We start from the raw sequence: 12209 nt of genomic DNA on the forward strand, positions 1-12209 counted from the left end.
GTGAGAAAGAATGACAATTAGTGTGCTTGCCAATGAAGATGAGGTTTAGCGAGATGAGAATTCTTCACCACAGATGGGTAAGAGTGACTCATAAAGTAAATGCTGTGGCTTATCTGCTCTTTAGTGAATCAACACCGACCATTCCAGCCAGATAGTTTTTTATAATATTGTCCATAACGGGACATAAAAAATCTATTGCTGTATCCCCAGGACTTAACAAAGTTAATTGGTACACTGTTGGTGGTGAACATATTGTGTTAAAATAAATTAAATTGTTCTTAACTCTAACCTTCAGAGAAGCAAGAACTGTGGAGATTTAGTAACAGAGATAAGTGAAGATTTTGTGTTTGGATGAATAAATAAATATTATAAATGCAGATAAAATACCCTTAATTAACTTACCTAAATTTGTTCCAATTACTTTGGTAGATACTTTTCTTATATTCGAAAACAGTTTAGAGAGTCATAGCATTACCCAAAGCTGTGACAATCATGAGGGGAAAGTGTCAAGGCTTTGAAAATCTCCAAATATTCAAAACAAATCTTAGCAAAAAATTTTCTGTACAAAATGTAATATATGGGAAAAAATTAAGAGAGCTTTTACATTCTTAATGGCTACATAGATATATGACATATATGTGATTATATAATTATATACAATGACTATGTATAACCATCTATAAAAAATGTTAAATTCCATTCCTATTAAATCATATTTTTATTAAAAATAGTCTCATTATTCCATGCAAATGGAAATGAAAAGAAAGCTGGAGTAGCAATACTCATACCAGATAAAATAGACTTTAAAATAAAGTATGTTACAAGAGACAAGGAAGGACATTATATAATGATCAAGGGATCAATCCAAGAAGAAGATATAATAATTATAAATATATATGCACCCAACATAGGAGCACTTCAATACATAAGGCAACTGCTAACAGCTATAAAGGAGGAAATAGATAGTAACACAATAATAGTGGGGGACTTTAACACCTCACTTACACCAATGGACAGATCATCCAAACAGAAAATTAATAAGGAAACACAAGCTTTAAATGACACAACAGACCAGATAGATTTAATTGATATTTATAGCACATTCCAACCAAAAACAGCAGATTGCACTTTCTTCTCAAGTGCACATGGAACATTCTCCAGGATAGATCACATCTTGGGTCACAAATCAAACCTCAGTAAATTTAAGAAAATTGAAATCATATCAAACATCTTTTCTAACCACAATGCTATGAGATTGATTAGAAATCAATTACAGGGAAAAAAACATAAAAACACAAACACATGGAGGTTAAACAATATGTTACTAAATAACCAAGAGATCACTGAATAAATCAAAGAGGAAATCAAAAAATACTTAGAGACAAATTACAACAAAAACACGATGATCCAAAACCTATGGGATGCACCAAAGCAGTTCTAAGGGGGAGGTTTATAGCTATACAAGCCTACCTCAAGAAACAAGAAAAATCTCAAATAAAAAATCTAACCTTACACCTAAAGGAAGTAGAGAAAGAAGAACAAACAAAACTCAAAGTTCATAGAAGGAAAGAAATCATAAAGATCAGAGCAGAAATAAATGAAATAGAAGCAAAGAAAACAATAGCAAAGGTCAATAAAACTAAAAGCTGGTTCTTTGAGAAGATAAATGAAATTGATAAACCATTAGCCAGACTCATCAAGAAAAAGAGGGAGAGGACTCAAATCAATAAAATTAGAAATGAAAAAGGAGAAGTTACAACAGACACCGCAGAAATACAAAGCATCCTAAGAGACTACTACAAGCAACTCTATACCAATAAAATGGACAACCTGGAAGAAATGGACAAATTCTTAGAAAAGGAATAACCTTCCAAGACTGAACCAGGAAGAAATAGAAAATACGAGCGGACCAATAACAAGTAATGAAATTGAAACTGTGATCAAAAATCTTCCAACAAACAAAAGTCCAGGACCAGATGGCTTCACAGGTGAATTCTATCAAACATTTAGAGAAGAGCTAACACCCATCCTTCTCAAACTCTTCCAAAAAATTGCAGGGGAAGGAAAACTGCCAAACTCATTCTATGAGGCCAACATAAGCCTGATACCAAAACCAGAGAAAGATATTACAAAAAAAGAAAATTACAGACCAATATCACTGATGAATATAGATGCAAAAATGCTCAACAAATTACTAGCAAACAGAATCCAACAGCACATTAAAAGGACCATACACCATGATCAAGTGAGATTTCTCCCAGGGATGCAAGGATTCTTCAATATACGCAAATCAATCAATGTGATACACCATATTAACAAATTGAAGAAGAAAAACCATATGATCCTCTCAATAGATGCAGAAAAAGCTTTTGAAAAAATTCAACAGCCATTTATGATAAAAACTCTCCAGAAAATGGGCATAGAGGGAACCTACCTCAACATAATAAAGGCCATATATGACATACCCACAACAAACATCATTCTCAATGGTGAAAAACTGAAACCATTTCCTCTAAGATCAGGAACAAGACAAGGATGTCCACGCTCACCACTATTATACAACATAGTTTTGGAAGGCCTAGCCATGGCAATCAGAGAAGAAAAAGAAATAAAAGGAATACAAATTGGAAAAGAAGTAAAACTGTCACTGTTTGCAGATGACATGATATTATACATAGAGAATCCTAAAGATGCCACCAGAAAACTACTAGAGCTAATCAATGAATTTGGTAAAGTAGCAGGGTACAAAATTAATGCACAGAAATCTCTTGCATTCTGTACACTAATGATGAAAAATCTGAAAGAGAAATTAAGGAAACACTCCCATTTACCATTGCAACAAAAAGAATAAAATACCTAGGAATAAACCTACCTAAGGAGACAAAAGACCTGTAGGCAGAAAACTATAAGACACTGATGAAAGAAATTAAAGATGATACCAACAGATGGAGAGATATACCATGCTCTTGGATTGGAAGAATCAATATTGTGAAAATGACTATACTACCCAAAGCAATCTACAGATTCAATGCAATCCCTATCAAATTACCAATGGCATTTTTTTCAGAACTAGAACAAAAAAATCTTAAAATTCATATGGAGACACAAAAGACCCCAAATAGCCAAAGCAGTCTTGAGGGAACAAAACGAAGCTGGAGGAATCAGACTCCCTGACTTCAGACTATACTACAAAGCTATAGTAATCAAGACAATATGGTATTGGAAGAAAAACAGAAATATAGATCAATGGACAGGATGGAAAGCCCAGAGGTAAACCCATGCACCTATGGTCAACTAATCTATGACAAAGGAGGCAAGGATATACAATGGAGAAAAGACAGTCTCTTCAATAAGTGGTGCTGGGAAAACTGGACAGCTACATGTAAAAGAATGAAATTAGAACACTTCCTAACACCATACACAAAAATAAACTCAAAATGGATTAAAGACCTAAATGTAAGGCCAGACACTATAAAACTCTTAGAGGAAAACATAGGCAGAACACTCTATGACATAAATCACAGTAAGATCCTTTTTGACCCACCTCCTAGAGAAATGCAAATAAAAACAAAAATAAACAAATGAGACCTAATGAAACTTAAAAGCTTTTGCACACCAAAGGAAACCATAAACAAGACGAAAAGACAACCCTCAGAATGGGAGAAAATATTTGCAAATGAATCAATGGACAAAGGATTAATCTCCAAAATATATAAACAGCTCATGCAGCTCAATATTAAAAAAGCAAACAACCCAGTCAAAAAATGGGCTGAAGACCTAAATAGACATTTCTCCAAAGAAGACATACAGATGGCCACGAAGCACATGAAAAGCTGCTCAACATCACTAATTATTAGAGAAATGCAAATCAAAACTACAATGAGGTATCACCTCACAGCAGTTCGAATGGGCATCATCAGAAAATCTACAAACAACAAATGCTGGAGAGGGTGTGGAGAAAAGGGAACCCTCTTGCACTGTTGGTAGGCATGTAAATTGATACAGCCACTATGGAGAACAGTATGGAGGTTCCTTAAAAAACTAAAAATAGAATTACCATATGACCCAGCAATCCCACTACTGGGCATATACCCAGAGAAAACCATAATTCAAAAAGACACATGCACCCCAATGTTCATTGCAGCACTATTTACAATAGCCAGGTCATGAAAGCAACCTAAATGCCCATCGACAGATGAATGGCTAAAGAAGATGTGGTACATATATACAATGGAATGTTACTCAACCATAAAAAGGAACAAAATTGGGTCATTTGTAGAGACATGGATGGATCTAGAGACTGTCATACAGAGTGAAGTAAGTCAGAAAGAGAAAAACAAATATCGTATATTAGTGCATATATGTGGAACCTAGAAAAATGGTACAGATGAACCAGTTTGCAGGGCAGAAATTGAGACACAGATGTAGAGAACAAACGTATGGACACCAAGGGGGGAAAGCAGCAGGGGGTGGGGGTGGGTGGTGGTGGTGTGATAAAAAAAATCTCATTATCCAAGTTAATTATTTTTCTTTTTACCTTTTGCTAATATTTGACCACTCAGTATGAAAATTTTGTGTTGGTCAGAGTATTTACTAAAACAATTTTACAAATGTATTTTCTTGTGTTTGGAAAGAGCATATAACGGATTTCCTCATGTTAGTGATCCTTTCTACCACCACCTTTGACATCATTCTCTTTAATATATAATACTTCTTTTTTTCTTATGAGGAAATCTCATTAAAGTTTCTTCACTTCCTCTTAATGTCTGGAGATATTTTGTTTGAGTCTTTGCTTGTTTACTGTCTGGGTCATTGTTTTTTTCTTGACATAGAAAATATTTTCCCAACTTACTGCAGACCTGTGGCCTTAGAAATGGAAATGAAGGAAGACAATGCCACATGCAGAAGTGAGGGCCTCCGGCTTAGCTGGACTCTCTCTAGTAAAGCAACTCATGCTTGCACATCTGCCTCTCTCCTGACTCACAATTAGTTCATAGGACACATCATTCAAATTTGTGTCCCAGTAAAATACCCATTACCTATGACATAGTTACCAGGCAAGAAATGTGATCTTCAAGGTTAAATCTGCAGCTAGCCAAAGCCACTCACTATGTAGATATCCTAAAATATCACTAATAATGTGATGTTTTGCTCAGAGAACTTCTAAATGAGATTTTGACATGAATTTACATACACACATGTGAGACTGTTGGATCATATGAACTCTGTCATTCACTCATTTATTCATTTTCTCACTACTTTATCCCTCACACTTTTACTATTACCACAAGATCCTAAAATTCCCATTGAGATAGTGCAACTGCAGAATGCCTGAAGATTTGAAAAGCCTTCATAGAGCACTTCTATGTGTCTGGGCTAAAGTAAAGGTACTTGTCCCTAACCTTGCAAAAATTACACCATAAGAAAATTTGTTTCTGAGTGTCCAACCTGCCTTCATTACACCTCCTTGTTCCTTTTTAATAATCTAATTAAAACCCCTGAATCTTGGTAAACAAGACCCACTCTGAATTGCTGTCTTCCTCATGCCTTCCTGCCATGTATGCTTTTGTAGTATAGCATCTGGAGTTTCACTGATATCAAGAACAAGATTCAATGTTGTACTATTTATCTTGGGGGTGTCTGACCCATGCCTTTTATCCTCATTTATCTTAAGTTAAAGACCTTGAAGCAGTGTCAAAGATGTGGGAAAGGTAGATTGGTCTTAGGTCTTAAAAGAGAAACTAATATAAAGTGGGGTTTGAACATAAACTTAGGCTTGTAGGTTTCAGATTCTGGGAAGCTTCCAGGAAATGGGGAGTAAAACAGGGCTGCCTAGTAAAGGATCCCGATAACTAGACTAAGATATAACAATTGTTTGGCTATCCTTGGATGCAGATGAGCATATCTGAACATTACTGACTTCTTAACAACTCCTTTCTTCCCTTCAACATAGGCTCTAATTCCTAGCTGCCCATTTATTGGGCTCAAGATATTGGTGTGTCTGTCTTCAGAGAGACATCTCCTTTCCTTGTACTACCTTGCCCTCACCTGGATGACACCAGCACTTTCCCCATGTCCCCTCTAACAATCATGATTTCACCTATGAGCCAGACAATTCGTGCTTTGTGACTGTCTCAAGTCCTCCAGTAGCTGGGGGAGCCCAGGGAAAAGGACACTGCTTAGGGAAACGGTGAAGATCATGAGTCAGCAACCTGCCTGTCTTTCTCATGGTAAGATTTCCAGGGAAAAGCATCAGATATAAACTAAGTATTTGTGGCATGAATAAGTTGCACAAGAAAGAGTTGATGAGAAAAGTTCCAAGAGTAGAACTCAGTAACCTTACACATAGAGGTAACCTGGCTGCTGTTGGCTGCAGGGAAAGGGTTGATAGTAGGGAAAGAGGTCTTCACTCTTGAGAGAGAGCCGAGGATCTTAGTTTTAAAGTGTTTATTCTAAAATGTTTTCAGTGTGAGTGCAGTATCTTTATGTGTTTGTGCTGATTGTGTTTAAGGTATAGAATCAGATCATCTTTTCTTTTAGGAGTTACCTTAGACTTCATCTAGTTCAATTTCTCATCAACACAGAAACCACCAACCGCAAAGGAACCCTGACACATTGCCTTTCCTCACGTTCTACAGCATCTCAAGTGGCAGACAATTATTGGGGGCAACATTTCACATCTCAGGCTATGCCTGTTGTTCCAATGTCCTTTTTTATGTTGTACTGAAAATTACAAGTTGAAAAGAAACTAGCACAGGAGCTGGCATATAGAAGACATTCTATGTCAATAAAGGTTGCTGATTCCAAATCAGAAGTCCTGCAACTTTGATTTTTATATTCTATGTCTATGCCTTTTATCCTCAAATTACATGATATCATGAGGAAGGTAGACCATGAAGATCTTGAAGATATAACACAATAAAAGGAATAAAAATCAACACCTTGGTCCATCTGCTTTACATCAATTGAATCAATTAATGTGAACAGCTTATCAGTTTTATCAACTGTCCCATAGCACCAAAACTAGTGTGTATACATTTACAAGTGCCAGTTTCACTGGGTTGTGGTCATATTTGATTATAGTCATTTTACTTTGCTTACCTATAAATTAGAGTTGTTGATTTGCTAATAATTTTATACAATTAGAAAAGCCGCTGTGTTGGAGTATTTTCTAAATTGTCAAAAAAAGAGATCACATTATGTCCTTTTTAGTTTGGGATCTAGGTGCATTGGATTCTTTAAAATACTAGAAAGTTCTGAGTGATACATAGGGCGGTTCTAAGCAGATGGTTTAAATATTCAGAAGCCCCCTACACTTCAGAACAAACTAGCCCTCAGCATTTTCACCTCTGTTCCTTCTTTTTACCAGAGACAAACTACTGAGCATCTTTGCAGGGGAATCCTTTTCTGGTAAATTGTAGACTGAAAACAATTTGTATTTTTGTTTCAAGATTGTTTGGCATCAGAGCTCCAGTTGCTTTGTATTGATCACTAGGATGTATCTGGGAGAGTCCTGGATGTGTCCAAATTATTGTCACCAATCCTCTGTGGGTTTGCTCTGACGGCTTCCATGTGGGCTCTGGAGAAGGGCTGGATTGTGGAAAGATTATAACTATGAACCTTGGGTGGAGCCCAAGTCCTCCAGATGTTACTGCTTTCATATTTTCAATGTGAATTCAGGGACCTACCCTCCTCTCTGACGAAGATAACTAATGCCTTTGGCCTCATAGCATAGTCAGAAAAATGTGATCATCTCAGGGGGAATGTCTACAAGCAGCTCTTCCTTCCACCTACCCTGTGGCTAATAAGGATCATAAACCTGGGCTTCTCTTCTCTCTGGTCAACTTGGACATTCTAAGGCCACGTCTGAACACTCATTGCTTTTGCTATATCAAGGATTTTGGCTCCATCTCTACCTACCCTTCTATGAAAACAAATAAGAGGCTTCTGACTGGACAAGAAAATTATCTGAGGAAGTAGCTTATCAAATGAGTCAAAGTGTGTCTGACCAGAGCTTCCTCTTTCTGTTGGCATCCCTTGCATCTGACATAGTCAGGCTTCGTGGTGGTAGGAAGTAGTTCAAGCTAAATTTCTGTGGTCACTCTTTCCATTTTCAGGCGATAGGTCACTCAGTGTACATGGCGATGAGCCAGGCATTTTGCTTCTCTTTCTACATCATTTAAGTGTATTCCTTCTAAGACACATTTCCTACCCAAATGGGAAGATAGACAAAACATAAAGGAATCTTTAACCACTGGCTGTTTGCTGTGGTACTGAATTCAGTGAGGGACTTGGTAGAATGAAGGGAAAACTTACCAGGGGTCAGTGGAATTCTACCTAGTCTTTTCTTTACGTACAACTAGATTTATTTCCTTTGAAATATGATGTATTTCAGTGTATTCAGTCTTCGGATCCGAAGGAATAAAGGAATAAGTATGATTCTATTTTCAACAGGCTTTTAATATGTGCACCTCAATGAACATATACTTTTTCAAAAGCTACAAGCCTATTTCAGCTATACTTCCATTGTTTAGGAAATAGAGTCCCTCTTTTTGTATAGATCAGTAGATTTCATCTTTTCTGCTAAGCAAACACATCTGAAGTATATCATGCACTCCCTCCACCCCTCCTCCATCAGGCTGTGGCTTATTATGGCAGTGAGTTTCAAATGGAGGTGGCAGCAAGGCAGACACTCCTTCGAAGGATATATCAGAACTTTGGGGGACACAGAAATGTCTATGTTGAAGTGAGAAAAAGATTATTTTGCCATATTTTGTATGATTTGGAATGTTTAGAGATCATCAAAATCTTCATTATTGAAGTTTTTTGTATAAGTAAATTATAGAACATCTATATAATTCTATAAATTATTTGTACTACTTTTGACTATTAAAATGATGCTTATAAAGAACTTTTAGTGGTAAGGAAAAAAGGTTAATAATATAAAGCAGGTTATAAAAATAGATATAAAATAAAGGTACATATTTTCAACTTGATGTCACCTAGATAAACACAAAAAATTAGGAATAAAACTGGAAAGAAATGTGCCAGAAATAACAGTAATGCCCTGTGTTTGCTAGGATTATTGATATATTTCTGCTTCTTTATGATTTTGTTTGTCTAATTATGTGCAGTGAGCAGATATTATTTTGATAGTAGAATAACACAAAAATGGAATAAAATGAAAGAAAAGAGTACTTGAGGCAGAAATGGAGGTCATGAATTCTGTTTCCAAAGTTAAACATTTAGATATTGGGGAGGTTATCTCACTTTGAATAAGCAGGGCCATTGACAGATAACAGGTATGCTTGTACCCCAAGAGCTTCTTGAATTGTTTCCACCATTCCCTCGTATTTAAGCTTCCCCTTCAAAGTCAAGTAGACACAGGTCTGCTTGCAATTTAATTTATTTTCATTCCTATATTGAGAGGAGCTCTCTCACTGGAAGGAGGTTATCAGAAGTCTACGGGTATCCTTCATGTTCTCACACTCTCATCTTGAGCTGCTTTTTAGCCATTGCCTATTCGTTGCATGAGGCAGAATACTTAAAGATAGCTTTGTCTGCCTGTTCCCATTGGTTGGCAGATGCCTCTGAAAATAGACAGAAAAGCTCATCCACTCTTGGACCGTAAGCTAGCCATTCATGTATTGAAGTCACTGGAGGCTGATGTAATGATAGCAACCATTCATGTTGGCAGACAAGAGAACTCTGTATGAAGCACGGAAGACTAGGGTGATTTTAACTGGCCATTCCTCACATGGAAACAATGTCGTAGGACTCTGATTGGCTGAGCTTTGACAGTTTTTAAAGGAAATATGAGGTGGTCTGAGCTAGTACAATGCTTCCAGAGCATTCCTCCTTCCATCTGATAAGTAAAACTTTGGTTTCTAATTGCAGTGGCCTTTGGAATTAAGTGACCAAAATATGTGGACTATTATGAAAATCAGTCATGATAACACTTATCAACTTGATGAAAAGTCATCATGGAATTTTTTAAGCCCTGAGGTCAGTACCCCCAAACTTGTCTTTTTCCCATTTAAAACTAAAACCACCATTAAAGAAAATGTTACTGGCAAAAATGTGAGTACCGGGCACTGTTTTGTGTCTCTGGATCAAAGGCATACAATGTAGTGATTAAAAACATGCTGACTCTAGAAATTTGAGGCTTAATTAATGAGTTAATAATGGGAATAGAGCTTCTTTTCTGTAGAATTTAAAATTCCAATTATAAGCAATTTTGTTTTAGGCAGTTCATCCACAAAAGATCTTGAGTAGACTGTTATTAAATGGCTGATTTATAACAACACCTGGGATCTGTAGACTGTCCAAGGAGGTAACAGGAACCTGGATCTCATTCACATTTCCATGGGAGAGGTTGTGGACAGATACTTTTTTTTTGAAGATAATTTTCCTTAGTCTCATTTAGCAAATCTGTCGTCAACAAAGTACAAAAGAGATTTAAATACTTATTAGACATTGCATTCAGTATGTGAGCCAAAGTATAAATGGTCTTAAGTAGTATCTGTCTGATAAATTCTTCCCTTTATAGATCAGGAAATTTCGACTTAAATTGTCTGGCTGTTGTCTAATCTCTATTTTTTATGTAGTAGCTGAACTGAATTAAGACACAATTTTCTTAAGATTATGCTGATATATTAAGCTTTACTAATGTTCGTTTTCTCCTCTTTTCCGTAGGGTTGATTTTGTTGTCTCATCTAAATAAAGGTGATGATGTGGCAGGCAGATAACCAGGTGGATTTGAATAACTGTGGACAGTCACTTATCTGCTTCTGGCTTCCAGTCACCTTTGAACTCCCATTTCAATCCCTCTTTTTAAGAGGTAGTGATGGAGGCAATTAAAACAAAATCTGTAAACAACATAGTTGAGAATAAAAAGAGAAAGGAAACATCAATAATTTCCCATCTATTCTTGAAATATATATATATATATATTTGGGGGAGGTCTGTATGTCAGGTACTGATTTGGGTACTAAGGCTATTGCAGTGCATTAAACAAAGCTGGCACTATGCCCAGAATGCTTCCAATCAAGCACTTGAGATGGACATTCAGATGTAAGTTTAATGATCTAATTACAGTTTGGATAAGGTGTAATATCATGAGATGTATAGTTGTGCATTTGTCATGATGCTTTTAGCTGGAAATGACAGAAACCTAATTCAAACTGGTTTAAGGATAAAAGAAAATTCTTTGATTCACAAACCTAGAAAATCTAAGGGCAGACTGGCTGGATCCAGGAGCTAAACTTAATCTCTGTTTATCCCCTGATGTGATTACCTCATGGAGTAGATACTAAGCTCTCCTTCTCCCATGCTCATGCCCCAGTTCATATCCTCATAATTGTTAAGTCCAGCAAGAACATCTTTGTTTCCCATATTTCTAAAATAGTCAGAGAATCAAGAATCATTGGCTCTGATTGGCCAAATCTAAGTCAAATACTCACATTTTGAGCTCCAAGTAGGGTCAGCTTTACCCTAAATTATAGACTAAGAATAGAGACTGTATTTTTCCTCAAGGAAAATCAAAATGTTATTATCAGAAATGGGAGAAATGGCTAATGCACAGGAAAGCCATAATAGCTGTCACCACACAGAGACATCTGTTAGAATTTTCACTCTGCCAATGAAAAGATCTAAGAAATCTTTGCTAATTGTACCTCCAAGAAGGTGGAAATTCTTTACAGCAGCAATAGAAAATGAATTCAATATGCTTCTGGACAAGAAGGAAAAGTGTGAATTAGAAGGAGCTGAGTTAAAAGAATGGAAGGATTTCAAATGAGAAAGTTTTCTAGTGATGCTCTGTATGGCTCTGATTTTAGTCTTATCTTGTTTAAAAAGAAAATGAGTAACTGTCTATTAAGCTGGGTAATGCTGAGCCAAAGTCTTTCTTTCTTATAGGGTCCAGGTCAGTCTCTAAGTTACAGTCATAGTGTGTGGTGAAATAAAGAGACAGTGAAAGGTGAGAAATGGAGGATATAAAATCAATCACATGAATAATCATCAATCCTGCCAGCATATGCCTAGTCTTAGAGTCAGACCTTTTATGATTTGAAAACAGCTCTCAATTTTTGCAAGGCTCTCTTTTATGTCAAACCTCATCAGATGTATTGGAACTTAAAAAAAGTTAAGAATGATTATATATTACAGAGGAACAAAGCAATTGACAGATTTAAAAAAAATTTTGTTGGTTG

Source organism: Balaenoptera physalus (assembly GCF_965194825.1).
Source record: "Balaenoptera physalus genome assembly, chromosome: 17".
Taxonomy (NCBI): Eukaryota; Metazoa; Chordata; class Mammalia; order Artiodactyla; family Balaenopteridae; genus Balaenoptera; species Balaenoptera physalus.